This window comes from Neophocaena asiaeorientalis, unplaced genomic scaffold, assembly GCF_003031525.2.
Source record: "Neophocaena asiaeorientalis asiaeorientalis breed wild unplaced genomic scaffold, Neophocaena_asiaeorientalis_V1.1 scaffold78, whole genome shotgun sequence".
In the NCBI taxonomy this organism is placed as follows: domain Eukaryota; kingdom Metazoa; phylum Chordata; class Mammalia; order Artiodactyla; family Phocoenidae; genus Neophocaena; species Neophocaena asiaeorientalis.
In genome coordinates this window covers 3186107-3200333 of record NW_020175018.1, presented here as the reverse complement: position 1 = coordinate 3200333, position 14227 = coordinate 3186107, and the positions used below count along the sequence as shown (strand labels likewise).

Genomic DNA, 14227 nt, shown 5'->3' with positions numbered 1-14227 from the left:
GGCATGCTGGGGCTTGTAGGCAGCGGCGCCCGAGCTCGCGGCCCAGCGGCAGGGTGGCGGCGAGCCCTCTGGAAAGAACGAGGTGTCTTGGGAACACGTAGTTCAGCTTTCTGTCCCCGTTGTACGGTTAAAGAAACTGAGGCCTAAGTTCACTCAGCAAGTCGGGAGCTAAACCAGAACTCACGTGTCTGACCCCAACCTGTGTCAACCCCTTTGCTAAACCATGGCCTCCGGGAGTGTTCCTCAGCCAAGACTTGGCACCTCTCAGAAAGGCCTCGCTCCACGTCAGCTTTGCCACCTGAGAAATGGGCCAAGGAGACAATACGACATCCACTCTGGGGCAAGCACAGAACCTGGACGTGCTTGGGAAGGTAGCTCTTCGGGCCCCTCAGTTCTCCCTGTGACACACTGCAGCAGACTAGAGATAAGCTTATCTGATGAACAAATTGCTCTCCTGAAGGATTCTTACTCCTGCTCAGCTGGGAGGCCGACAGCGGAGGTAGATGTGAGAGCACGCTCTACATCCTCTGTAGAAGCTACCCAGGAACCCAAAGCCAAGTCTAATTTTGGGGGAGCCAGGAGGGGTAAGAGTCTTCCCAGGTAAGCGATGGTCTAGCCTGTTGGCAGGGGAGGACCCTGGGTCGTTTGGGGCCAACTACAGGCTCCTGCAGGTGACCATATAGTATAGCTTAAGAGTAGGAAGGAGTTTGAAGGAGGATGGGCTTGGATTTGACATCCCGGGTAGATAATGTCAAATGATAAAACAACAAACAAAAACAATAACGAAACTGTCTGGCTGCAGCCAAACACTTCACGTGCACGTAGTTCACTTAGTCTTCATAATCACCCTATGAGATAAGCAGCTGATGGCAAGGTAATTGAATAACAGGGTCCCAAGTTGATAAGTCCCTCTTAACCTCTCAGCCCTTTTTTTTGGGGGGGGGCGGGGCGCTGCACCATGGGGCATGAGAAATCTTAGTTCACCGACCAGGGATGGAACCTGTGCCCCCTGCAGTGGAAGCACGGAGTCTTAACCAAGGGACCGCCAGGGAAGTCCCTCTTTATTTCTAAATGGAGATGAGGTTTGCTATAGGATTAATTGAGATTATATATAGTGGTTTGCATTTAACTAAGGGTATGCTCACTGCATGCCCAGCAAGTACTTGCAATTTGATGATTTCTCACAAAGCATATACCAGGTTGGACTTTAATTACCCACTTCCCTGCAGTTGTCACCAGTGGGCTGTGAACTCCCTGAAGGACACTGCCTGCTGGTTGTCATATCTGTTAGCACTGTACGCAGCACGCAGAAGTTGCTGAGTGAGCCAGACTCAGAAATGTGACCTTAGGCAAATCACACCCCCTGTGTAACCTAGAGTTAGTCCAGCTGCGGAATGACTCAGTGGCGTCAATCGAATAAGAGCGGACCATTTTTTGAACACCGGCAATATACCAGACACTCCATAGATACTGTCCTATGTCACAATTAATCTTTTCAGCAATGATTCAAGTAGGCATCAGTAGCTTTATCTTACAAAAGAGGCAACTGAGGCTGAGCAAGATTAAATGGCTTGACTACAGTCACCTTTTGGGAAGTGGCAGGGCTGGAGTACAAATCCAGGCCAGTTAGGCTCGTGACATGCTCCAAACCACCGTCCAAAGACTACCCACATTTTACGACACCAGCTATCTATCTATTAATATTTTATTAAGTAAGTTGTTTTTAAGCCTCAGAAGACAAGAGAGATGATATTTAGGAATTCAAGGAAAATGAGGCAAATGGTGCCTGTCATTATGACCACAGATCATGATCCTGTAAGGCAAGGACCCTCAGATGAGCTGTTCCGAGCAGCATTGCCAGCGAAAAAGAGGGACTGCCGTCTGCCCTAGGTTTCTGCCATGTTGGAGACTTAGTGCAGCCTGTTTCACCAGAATGGCAAGGAGCCTCTCTGGACAGAAGCCTGGGGTTCTTCTACCAACCACTGTGTTACAGGTGGGGGAGATGGGAGAGTTACTGTCAAACGGTTTATTCCCAGCCTTGAGACCTCACTTATACCCCCTTCTCAGACAAGGTGGGGAGTTAGCACTCTGTTTGATGAAAACCACAGTTCCAAGCCCAAAGTCTCAATTCAAGACTCATCATATTTTTTTACTGACCTTTCCCCTATCATAGGGAAGAGCTAATGGTACCCCTGACAGTCTGGGGACATAGTCCAATCATGCTTTCAAAAAACAACGACAACAACAAACCGTTTCTTTTCTCTTAAAAAAAACTCTGTTTGCCTTAAAAAATGTTTAAATTACTTACCAGTTAAATTAATTACCATGCTTCCCACAAAAATCTCAGAGTAGAATAAACACCCTGGGAAAATGCACTTATTTTAATCCTGTGGCTTTGCATACCCTTGACACATTATTAGTTTTCCTCATAGACGGAGACATTTAAAAAATACTCTTTGTGGAGTACTTTATTCTTTATTCAGCATTTTACCGTAACATTTTTTTTTTTTTTTCATTTAACATTTAAACCACCTGGATCAGTTTGCTTGGGCTGTAATAACAAAGTGTCACAGACTGGGTGTTTTAAAACAGAGAAATTTATTCCCTCACAGTTCTGGAGGCTAGAAGTCTGAAATCAAGGTGGCAGTGGGGCAAGACCTACTCTGAAGTCTCTAGGGAGGATCCTTCCTTCTTCCAGCTTCTGGTGGCCCCAGGTGTTCCTTGGTTTATGGTAGCATAACTCCAATCTCTGCCTCCATGGTCATTTTCTCCCTGTATGTCTCTGTCTTTCCATGGCATCCACTTCTCTTTGTGTGTCTGTATTGACTGAAAAAAGTGCATAACCTAAAAGTTGAGAATTATATTTTATTTGGCGGACAATCTGGGGACTTAAGCCCAGAAGACAGCCTCTCAGATAGCTCTATGGGACTGATCCCAAGAGGTAAGGGAGGAGCCAGGATATGTAGGAGTTTTGCAACCAAAACCAGGTAATCTGAACATCAAAAGATTACTGTTAGTTAAAGAAAACCAGACTTTTCAAGTTAATGAATTGAGTGTTTTTTTTTGTTTTTTTTTTATGAGAAGATGCAAGAGTCTGGGCTGATTGAAATCATTCCTTTGATATGCACCTTAACTGTCTGGGGCCAGTATCCTGCTTTTCTCCATCCTGAATCCCCTCAGGGTGCACAGGTTGGGGGTGGCTTCAGTGGCTGCTGGCTTGATGGCTGCAACATTCTTTGTCTCCTGATGTGGCAGGCGACATTTTGCATCCGTACCTGTGTCTTCTTATAAGGACACCGGTCCTATTAGATTATGACCTCTACGTTACCCAATTAAAATTCCAGTATGACTTCATCTTAACTAATTGTGTCTGCAGCGACCCTATTTTTAAATAGAGTCACATACTGACATACTGGGGGTTAGGATTTCAGCACATCTTTTGGGGGACACAGTTCAACTGATAACGTCCCCCTATCAGCTAAGCATTGTTTTCTCCATTTACAAATAAGATCTGTAGTTTAACCTGTCTTTCATTCCCTTTAAAATGGTGGTAACAACAGCTAATTCACAGCATCGTTGGGAGCAGAGTAAGATATAGGTGTTAAGCACTTACATATTAGGATATTGCCTAACTTGCAATAATGTCCATTCCATTGCATTTATTATTATTGAGTTTGCTTATTAAGTCCACCATTGTGTGGTAGACGGCTTCAGAGTCAGACAAACCTGGGTTGGAACCCCAGTTCCACCCACCTGGCAGGTTTGGGGAATAGATTAGAAGATGATTCGAAGTAATGCTTATTTAGTAACTTGTTGCAGCTGACAAGCTGTGTAACCTTGGACAGCTTACTTAATTAGCCTTTCTGTACTTCACTTTCCACCCCTGCAAAATGGGAATAATAGTAGTTATCTACCTCATAGTAATGTTGTAAATCTTAGATGATTTAATAGATCTAGTTTTTAGAGCACTTCCTGGAAAAGTGTTCTATGAATGATAGCTATTAGTGTCATTATTATTATTATTACTATTTTGACAAAATGTTCTCTTTTCCTTCTCATATTAGCAGCTGAATTCTGAGAAGGACAAAGGTCTTGTTTATGGAAAATAGGGTAGAAAATCTAAGATGTTAAAACTCGAATGCATCCTAACCAAATTGGTCTGAGTCTGGAGATGTATAACTGCTAGCATTTCCATGAAATAATGGAAAATTATATCTGTCTATCTGTATTACTTATCTATCAGGGAATAACAAATTACCCCCAAACTTTGTGGTTTAAAACAACACACATTTCTTATCTCACAGGTTCTGTGAGTCAGGAATCTGAGCACACCTTAGCTAGATCTGCTTCATCGTCTCTCACGAGGCTGCAATCAAGTTATTGGCCAGGGCTGGAGTCTCTCCTGAAAGTTTCAGGAAGGAGTGGTTTCCAAGATCACTTAGGTTGTTGGCAGGTTTCAGTTCTTTAAGAGCTGTCGGACTGAAGGCTTCATTTCCTTGCTGGCTTTTGGCTGGAAACTGCGCTCAGGTCCTTGCCACAGGAGCTATTCCAGGACAGCTTGTTTCAGCAGAACCGGCAAGAGAGAGGTCACAGCCTTTTGTAACCTCATCACAGGAGTGGCATCCCCTCAATGTTGCTGTATTCTGTTGGTTAAAAGCAAGTTACTCAAGTGGAAGAGATTATAACAGTGTGTATCAGGAGGTAAGATTATCACAGGCTGGTTTCGAGGCTCCACCCGTCCCACCCACCTTCCGCCTCTCCCTCTCCCCACTTCGTCCCTCCTTTCTCTTCTCCCTCCCTGGGTCTTTCATTCTGCTTATGTATATATCTGTGAACATCTCACATAGATATCTTACATCTGTCTGTCATTTGTCTACTTTCTGCTGAAACTGACTCCAATCTCTGTATGTCATACTCAATCCCTGTGGGTTTCTCAACCTAGCCTATACTTGATACTTAGTAAGTGCTCAGTAAATGTTTGAATTCTATTTAAATTTACAGCGTAAAAGAGAATTTTTTTTTTTTTTTTTTTTTTTTGCGGTATGTGGGCCTCTCACCGTTGCGGTCTCTCCCGTTGCGGAGCACAGGCTCCGGACGCGCAGGCTCAGCGGCCATGGCTCACGGGCCTAGCCGCTCCGCGGCATGTGGGATCCTCCCGGACCGGGGCATGAACCCGCGTCCCCTGCATCGGCAGGCGGACTCCCAACCACTGCGCAGCCAGGGAAGCCCATAAAAGAGAATTTTTAAAGTCAACTTTATCCATCACCTAATATAACCATTATATTGATTATGTAAATACTTACCAAGTTTCCTTTTAGTCTGTTCATACATACTTGTGACCATGCTGGGTCTCCAACATTTTTTTTTAAATAAATATAAGGTTTTATCTTTTACTTTATGGAAAAATTTGAAATCATATTTTTCTGGCCTTTATGGTTGTCAAACGGGCTATATAAGAACTTGTCAAGTTGACAAGCTCATCTTTAAACATTTAACCATCACAAATAAAACTGCATAAATGTCCTTTGTGCGTGCTTTTGTTTGATTTATTTCCTTGTGCTGATATGGAAACAGCTGGTTTAGGATTTTGAACTTTTATTTCAATATCATCACATTTACGTGCATTGGCCAGATCCGGTTTGTAGTGGTTTGAACTAGTGTGGATAGTCAAAGTGTTACCGAACCAAACTTGGGTCCGCTTGACCACAGGCAGTAAAGCCAATCTACTGACGCTGGGTTGCGGTGAAGCAAAGTGCAGCGTTTATTTCAGGGCACCAAGCAAAGGGTCCAGGTAGTTAGTGCTCAGAAGGCCCAAACTCCCCAGTGGGTTTCAGGGAAAGGTTTTTAAAGAAAGGGTGAAGGAGGGGGCTATGGGGTGTGTGATCAGCTTGTGGACAGTTTTCTAATTGGTTGGTGGTGAGGTAATCGGGAGTCAACATCATCAGCCTTCTGGTTCCAACCCACCTGGGGTCTCTGTGCTTCTGGGCAGCATATCGTTAACTTGTTCCACCTGATGGGGGTTTCAGTATCTGCAGAACAGCTCAAAGGATACAGCTCAGAATCTTATCTGTAGACCTTGAGGAGGAACTAAAAGTACTGGACTTTGTTTAATGGCTAAATTATTATTATTTTGTCTTGCCTGGCTGTTTTCCTTTCTTTCTGCATTTGCTCACTTCTCTGATGAAATTTACTCTTTGGAACTCGGAGAAGGCCTTAGGAAGCTAAAATTTTTATACAGATAAGAGGCAGGTGGAGGACATGGCGGGGTGGGGATTGAGTGGTGTCTGTTCTGGGAAGGCCCCATAGGATCCTGCCTGGTTACAAAAGGTCAGTGGTAATCAAACACTGACTGGGTAGAGACTTGGTAAACGTTAGTGGCATTGAAGGCTTGCTCGGAGAACATTCCCTGTGTAGTGTCATCAACCTCAACCCGACTCAGTGCGAAGTGAGGGCTACTGGAAGCTTTGCCATGTGCTTCATTTCTCCTAAGCCCCACATATCAACCCCCGTCCAGATCTCCCGCCCTCTTGGCTCCAGGATTTCAGCAGTTTTCTCTTTATCGTGGCTACCATTACCCTGTCCGTCCATCGGTGTTTTTTTGTTGTTGTTGTTTTGCTGGCACCATGCACCTTGCGGGATCTTAGTTCCTGGATTGAACCCAGGCCCTCGACAGTGAAAGCATGGAGTCCTAACCACTGGACCGCCAGGGAATTCCCAGTTGATATCTTTTAGGACTGGATGGCAGCAGACTAAGAGACAGTCTCCTTTCCCCAACAGGCCTCACCAGCTTTACCCACATATTCTTTTCATGTCACTGCTATCCATTATTCTAATTTAGTTTTCCAAAAGTAGGCAAATATTATTGTTTTTTTAAAAAAATTGATATATAGTTATTTATAATGCATAAAATTGCATTATATGTTCTAAATTGCATTTAGAGGATACTGAAAATAAAGATGTATTTTTTTTCCCCATATACAAATTTATAGACCATTGAATTCCATCCATGGGCTTAAGAAGCACTGGCTGAAGTATACAGCCTGTCCCATGTACTTCCTATGGCATATATCAAAGGCACTTAATGTCTGATTTTTACTTTTAGTGAAGTTAAAGTTGATCAGATTCAGGTGCAGCGAGTCTGATCCATTCATTAGCATATCTCCCATCAGCCTTTCTACTAATGGTTTTAGCATTCATCGATGATAAACTGTCTACATCTATTATCTTATTAGAGATTACAAAATGGTAATTTTCTAACTGTCATTCTTCTTGCCTGTATTAAATGCAATATTTCCATAAAGTAAATTGTGGTTACCCTGAAATCCAGTTCATGATGAAATCTTGACTACTACTTGATTCTTTTACCAATTTTCAGAATAATGAGCTGGTCTCTTAGCCATCCCCAGTGATGAGCAATGAGCTTTTGTTTGTTTGTTGGTTCCAGTTTGAGTTTTGGCTTTGGTTTTGGGTTTGATTTGAGGAATGTTATGAATTATAGGAAATTTGTTTATCTGATCTATTTTAATCAATCACAGTCATTGTTCATTTTGTTCAATGTTAGGCCAGTGTGAGCCCCTCTAAACTGGTCTGCCTGTCCTTTTGAAATGAACACATTGGTCTTTGGCAGCTATCTCGCTTTTGGGCACAGCAAGACTTCCCAGGCTCAGCTTGTACCGTACCTATCCCAGACTTGGAATAAGGAATTTTTTCCAAGAATCTTTTGTTCCTTTTAGGGGAAAATGATATTTAAAAACAAGAGTCTGGGTGTTAAGGGTATTTATTGCTGTTAGGTTACCATTACTTCTAGGCTTTTTCAGTGGACAGAGCTATGAAATGTTTATTTTTTTTAAAGAGAAAAGCAAATCATTAGTGTATATGATTTCCAATAGAAATTTCAAGGTACAGAATTTTTCTCAACTTCTTTGACTTTATAAACATAAGAGACAAACAATTCAGGAATAATCTTAGTTCCTAATGACGGTAACATGATGGCTTGTCTGCTGGAGCCCACAGTATACACACAATAGTTTCAAAATAGCAATACCAGTATTACAACTAGCAGTGAGTCCATTAAATCTAGTTTAAGATTTATTTACAGAACATTTTTTTTCTTTGGACTGTTTTTCCCTAAGCATGTAAAATCAGAATACTGCCTTTTAAAGCCTTTCAACATAATTATTTTCTCTGTGTAGTTATGCCAACACTTTGATATATAGCTGGATATATACATTTAAAATTTGCAGAGATTGTATTGTCTTTCTTTTTTTAAAAAAATTATTTTTTGGCTGCGTTGGGTCTTCATTGCTGTGCGTGGGCTTTCTCTAGTTGTGGCGAGTGGGGGCTACTCTTCATTGCAGTGCGTGGGCTTCTCATTGCAGTGGCTTCTCTTGTTGCGGGGCACTGGCTCTAGGCATGCGGGCTTCAGTAGTTGTGGCTCGCGGGCTCTAGAGCACAGGCTCAGTAGTCATGGTGCACGGGCTTAGCTGTTCCGCGGCATGTGGGATCTTCCCGGACTAGGGATCGAACCCGTGTCCCCTGCATTGGCAGGTGGATTCCTAACCACTTCACCACCAGGGAAGTCCCTCAGTCTTTATTTTTATTTTATGTCTATTTTCGTTTAATTTGATCTTTTGATGAGTAGGCTCATTAGTCCCTTTTCCTGTCCCTAGAAGCACAGCTACGGGGAAGACGGAAGCTAATGGGAGAAATAACTCACCCTGAACATGTTCTCCAAAAGCATTGCCTATCAACATGTTTAAAGGTGACCTTTTAACCTGAGTATTGTTAAGATTTCAGTGAATATGAAGACTTAGAAGTGTGACAGCAAACCCTTAAGAAAGTGGTCAGAGGGTGGCAGTTTCTTTCCTGATGGCACCAAAGCCTCCAACTGAGCCATCCTAAGTTCATACCCTCCCTGACGTTTGAACCTGGCAACCTCTCACCAGCCCCAGGCAGCCTGGTTTGTCTTGTTGGCCTGCTTTGCTGCCTCAAGGTCCTGTCTAAGCAGCATCTGGGAGTCTTCATCTCAAGCAGGCCATTAGCATCTCAGAGGCCTGTCGCTCCCTAAATCCTGTCTAGGAATGATTCCTTCTGGGCATTTCCTCCTTGATCCCTAGTCTAAGAAGCTACTGGAAGGAGGGGGAAGGAATTGAGGAGGAACTCATTTTGGAATCCTTCCTCAAGGGGATAGGTTTTGAGTAGAGTTTTTAAGAAAGGAGGAATGGGATGCCAGGGAAGAGAAAGCAGGCTTCTTATTAATGACGCTTCTGTACTTCATCAGACAGAAAAGAGGCTTTGAAGTCAAAGCCTGAATGCCTAACGGCCTTTGGCTGCAGTGTGTCACCTCTCAGAACCTCTGTTTCCTTGGTTGTAAAGTATGGTTATAAAAATTATAATATTCCTAGGCCAAAGCACTGTTGTGAGGATTCAATGAGATTTACAGTGTCTTGTGTTTGGCAAAGAATAGAAACTCAGGAAATGTGAATTTCCTTTCTACCCTCTCCCCGTTTCAAGCACTTGTCGCACCACCTCTTAAAAATGAAACGAGGTAGTTATAATAATACTAGTAATAGTAAGAACGGAAATCTCTGGAGAGGCACAGGCGTACATTATCTAAATTCTTACGGTAACTTTTATTATTGGTGATAATAGCCTTACTTTATGCATAAACAAGCAGAGGTTCCAAGAGAGGAAATAGCTTGTCCATGGTCACACCCAAAGCCTTAGCCCATAAGTCACATTTTGCATGAATTAGGAAATGGTGCGCCTCTGCTTGGATTCAACCCCGTGGGTACAGGCATGGCCAGTGGAGCTGAGACAGGATTCAGCCCCTCACTCACCCCCTTGCCTTGTCACTGTCGTGCAGTACACAGCTCGCATAACTGTACCCAGAAGCTCTGGTCAAATGCATAGTTTTGATCAAACTGAAATTGAAACCCAGATCTGACCGACATTCGGACCACATCCTTTCCAACGCTACCTGGGAGTTCATCTCTTCCTGTTTCCTTTAAGATCCTACTCCATTGTTTATCTCTTCTCACTGCCTTATCTCCATCTCTCCCCTTTCCTTCTCTTATGGCTTTTCCTTCCTAGCTGCTACACTCCATCAAATCTCTGCACTTAAGTACTGGTAGGTTTGAAACAAATCATTATTCATAGTATCACCCCCACCCCATACCTAGCTCCAAACCTGGCACTGGTAGGCCTTCTAAGTAATGCTTGTTCAGAACCTCTGTAGTCATTACGCTAGGCTTCCTTGTATCATAGCTAAGCCTTTACTCTCCTTCTTGTTGCCCTCGGTGCCTAGCAAGTTGCTTTGCCCACAGTAATCATGCTTTGGTATGAAGAACTTAAGATTTTTCCCAAGAGCAGTTGTCCTAAGAAGGCACTAGAGGGCAGCAGAAGATCACACATGGCCTTTCGTTCACCTTCCCGTTACTGGCCACAGCCCACCTTGTCTCAAGAGGCAGGAGTAAATGATACACTGCAATGCTGACTGCTCCCTGACCTGCAAGAGCGATGTAAGTCAGGGGGAGGTGGGGGCTGAGCATGCTTTAGTCTGTGGGAAGAACCACTTTTGGGCCCACTGAGCTGCACTGGGATTCTTCACTCTGCCCTTTACTTTAGGGCAAATAATACAGCAGGACCACGTGGCTGTTTTTGTGCTTTTTAAAAATATTAAAATAATCCTAATTTGCAAACAAAAGACATCAGCCACTACTGGGCTACGGGGCATTATCCAGGGGTCCCTCTCCCTGCCCCACAGAGGATATGACCTTCCTCAGAGATTGACCTGCCGTCACTTGAAACAAGTATCCTCTCATAGGCTATACTCTGTCACTCTGAGCCTCAGTTCCCTCCTCTGTAAATGGAGACAACGATTTCTACTTTGTAGGAGGATAGCAAAGACTATATGAAATTATAGATGCTGCATCTCTCCTTTGATGCTCAGAGCAGTTCAATGGGGAATTAGTGTCCTCATTTTACAAATGGGAAAACTGAGATTAGAGAGGTGAGGTGACTTACCCAGAATTCAGAATCGGGTAGTCTGACTAAATAGCTTTAGACTTAAGCTTTCAATTCTACCCTTGTCTACTATGTCCCACCAGGTAGGAAGCGGATAGTTCAAGAAGATGCCTGACAGTATGGTTAAAGCGCCAGCAGGTTACAAGGGAAGCTTTACAGATTCAGACATGCACGGGAGTGAAAAATGCTGAGCTGAAGGCCAAGCACTGGAACAAATGACCTCTGATGATGCTCCTGACACCCTAGAATTTATAAATTCCTCATTGAGTTCTGTTTCTCGTTTATCCTCGAAATAATCCAAGATTTAGGTACTAGCATTGTTCACATTTTACAGAGAAAATGGAGCCTCAGGAAAGTTAAATGACTTGTCCAAGGTCATCCAGCTGGAAACGGAAAAGCTGGAATTTAAACCCAAGCAAGTCACTGTCCTATAGCTTCCCTTCTGCAGTTTGGCATATTACTTGTGTATTTAGGGAAGAAGCTGCAAATCAGGTTAGGACAGGAGATCAGTTGTCCTAGGATTTGGCAGTTTTGTAGACCTGTCCTCTGTTTAGAGTCTGCACTGTTGCTTCCCGTTCCGTTCCTCAAACATGCACACAACATACACACACACACACACTCGGACATACACACCTTAATCAGAAAGCACTCAAGAATGCCCCACATTTCCTAAGGGTAGAGTTCACCTGCCTGAACTGTAGTTTGTTGGTTAATCTTAGCATGACCCCAAGTAGGGGCAGGCTTGAGTACTGCAGATAGGGTGTCCAAGAAGCACAAAGTGCATAGCTCTGGGTCTGGGTCTTATGATTAGAATGAGAATTGCAGTTTTTAGATGGCAAGCCAGTCTAGGTTCAACAGAGCTGTCCCATAATGGAACTGGAGGCCTAAAAAGGTAATGAGTTCTGTGTCACTAGAAGCATCCAAAAAGCAGTCGGAGGATCATTTGGTGGTGAATGAAACATTAGATGGAATTTCTGACCAGCTGACCTTTAAAGTGCCTTTTACCCATGAGATCCCTTAGCCCATGGAAAGGGGTGGGGAAGCCTAGGGTTGTTGTCTGGGGGTGGCAGGAACGGGGAAGGCCCAAGTGTTTACAACAGGGATGACTTGTGCAAGAGTAAGAATTAGTGCTGAAAATTTTTCGGCAAGAAATTTGGACAACGAAAGGAGCAGTAGGACCAGGTGCAAAAAACTAGACTAGTTATAAGCTCTGTGGTCTTGGGAAAATTGCTTTACCTCTCTGAGTTGTCATTTGTACATTCATAAAGTAAGGTTAAGACTGTCTGCCTTTGGGGCTATGGTGATAAGATTGAGATAGTGGATTTGAAGTCTGATAAGGGTTACAGGAATAGAGGGGATTAAAGGTAAAAAAGAATCAGAGTACACATTCATCTGTTTATTCAGATAGTCACCTGCAAACTGTCTGCATGACATCAGACATTGAACTCTGTGCTGGGGATGCAAGCGGTCATTGAAAATGGTCATAGTTCTTGCTCTTATGGAGCTCACAGTTGAGTTGGGGAGGCAGATATTAACATTAACTAATAATTTAACATTATAATGATGATGTAAATTGTTCAGTCGATAGTACAAATTGAGAATGATCAAAGTATAGTTCTGATCATGAATATATGCATGTTTGAAAGTACATATCATAGTTGGTTCCCACACTCCTTTTAACATATTCACTGGATAACCTTCCTCTGCTCCTAGATGAAAATCTTAGCTAAGCCACATCTAATCTATTATAACTTTTGTGGAACAGACAGTGCTATAGACATTTTAAATTGATAACACAGTTTCACATCAGGAATTAGGATGTCTAGTCTAAGATTTTAATCAAATCTCTAAATCTGACAAGTCAGATCTCCTCTCCCTCCCCATTGGGGATGTTAGGAGGTGGGGCAAGGTTGGCCTTCGTTCTGTTTCTCTCCCTTACTCTTCTTCTTCCTCTCCCTCTACAGTCAAAGCAGGAGAGAGGAATGGTAAGGATTCGGAAGGTCATACTTGCCCTGATAGCCTTGTATCTGGCTCTGTGTTCTCTGGTCCTGGAAGGTTTTTAAAACCGACCCTCTCTCTTGGCGGGGTGGGGGGCGTTCTGTGGTTTTTCAGTGGTCCTCGTGGCCAGGGCCTTCTCCCAAGACCTGAGACGATGTAGCATCTCTGTGGCTGGCTACTGCTCATCCCTCTCCACCCTCTGTTTCTCTGGCTGCTCACCTTATGGAGACTCTCACTGTGGGGACCTCTCAACCTGTTATAATTCCTCCTGGGTGAGACTCAAAACGGATCCAGCCCAGCTCTTTCTGTTATGTGACCCACATCTGGTCCGGGGGAAATACTCAAGCATCTTTCCCACTGGCAACCTCTGGGATTTGGGGCTAATCCCTATGCTGCCTCTTCCGCCCTGCTGCCATAGGCCACTAGAACTTCTGCAGGTGGGGTGTGACCCTAGTCCACTATCTTCCCCATTGCCGAGAAAATGTAGCAGTTTCTCCAAGAGGCACTCTTTTGAGGCTCCTTATCACATAACTTGGGATTAGAAGGTAATGTGCTCTACATGACCCACCTGGGGTGCTGGGGACTCTAAACATTAGGTAATAGCTGTCTCCAAAGCAAATCTCTCCTATATCCTTCCCGTCTACTCTCTGACCTCATTTTATTTCCTTGTTCTGGCTGAGGTTTCTAGAGTTGTGAAACTAGTCAGGATTCATCTCCTTTGTAAAGTCTGTGTATAGGGGCCTGGCTCTGGGACTTCACTTCTATTCTGTCTTGGTGTCTCAGTAGAAATTTCAGTTTTAACATCTTGTTACAGCAACAGCACAGCAATAATTAAAACAATCACGACAACAACACCGGTAACAACTAGTATCGATTGAGTGCTAAACCTTTGCCTTATTTAATCCCTACAAGTAGTCTTTCAGGACGGTACTATTATTTATGAAGGGCACGCTGATGGTGCTGGAGTTTGACTCTCAGGCTGAGAAGTTCAGAATGCATAGCGCAGAAGTTCAGTCCTTTGCCGATGCCATCTCAGCTGGCTACTTTCCCTTTGTTAAGGATATTTCTGTGGGTCCTTGAGTCAGGCTTCAGGGCAATTGCTTTCCTCCAAGAGGAGACAGTAACTCTGCCTAAGAAATGATCCCATTTCAGCAATTCCTGGGAGGCCATTGCTGTAATAAAGGCCATTCTTTCTGATATAAAA

The 14227-nt window shown here is 43.6% G+C and overlaps 1 protein-coding gene across 1 annotated transcript in view; it reads left to right on the top strand.

Annotated features, from left to right (window-relative positions):
* Positions 1 to 14227, top strand: part of ASTN2 (astrotactin 2) — a 614159-nt gene that overhangs the window by 407616 nt on the left and 192316 nt on the right. The window lies entirely within an intron of this gene.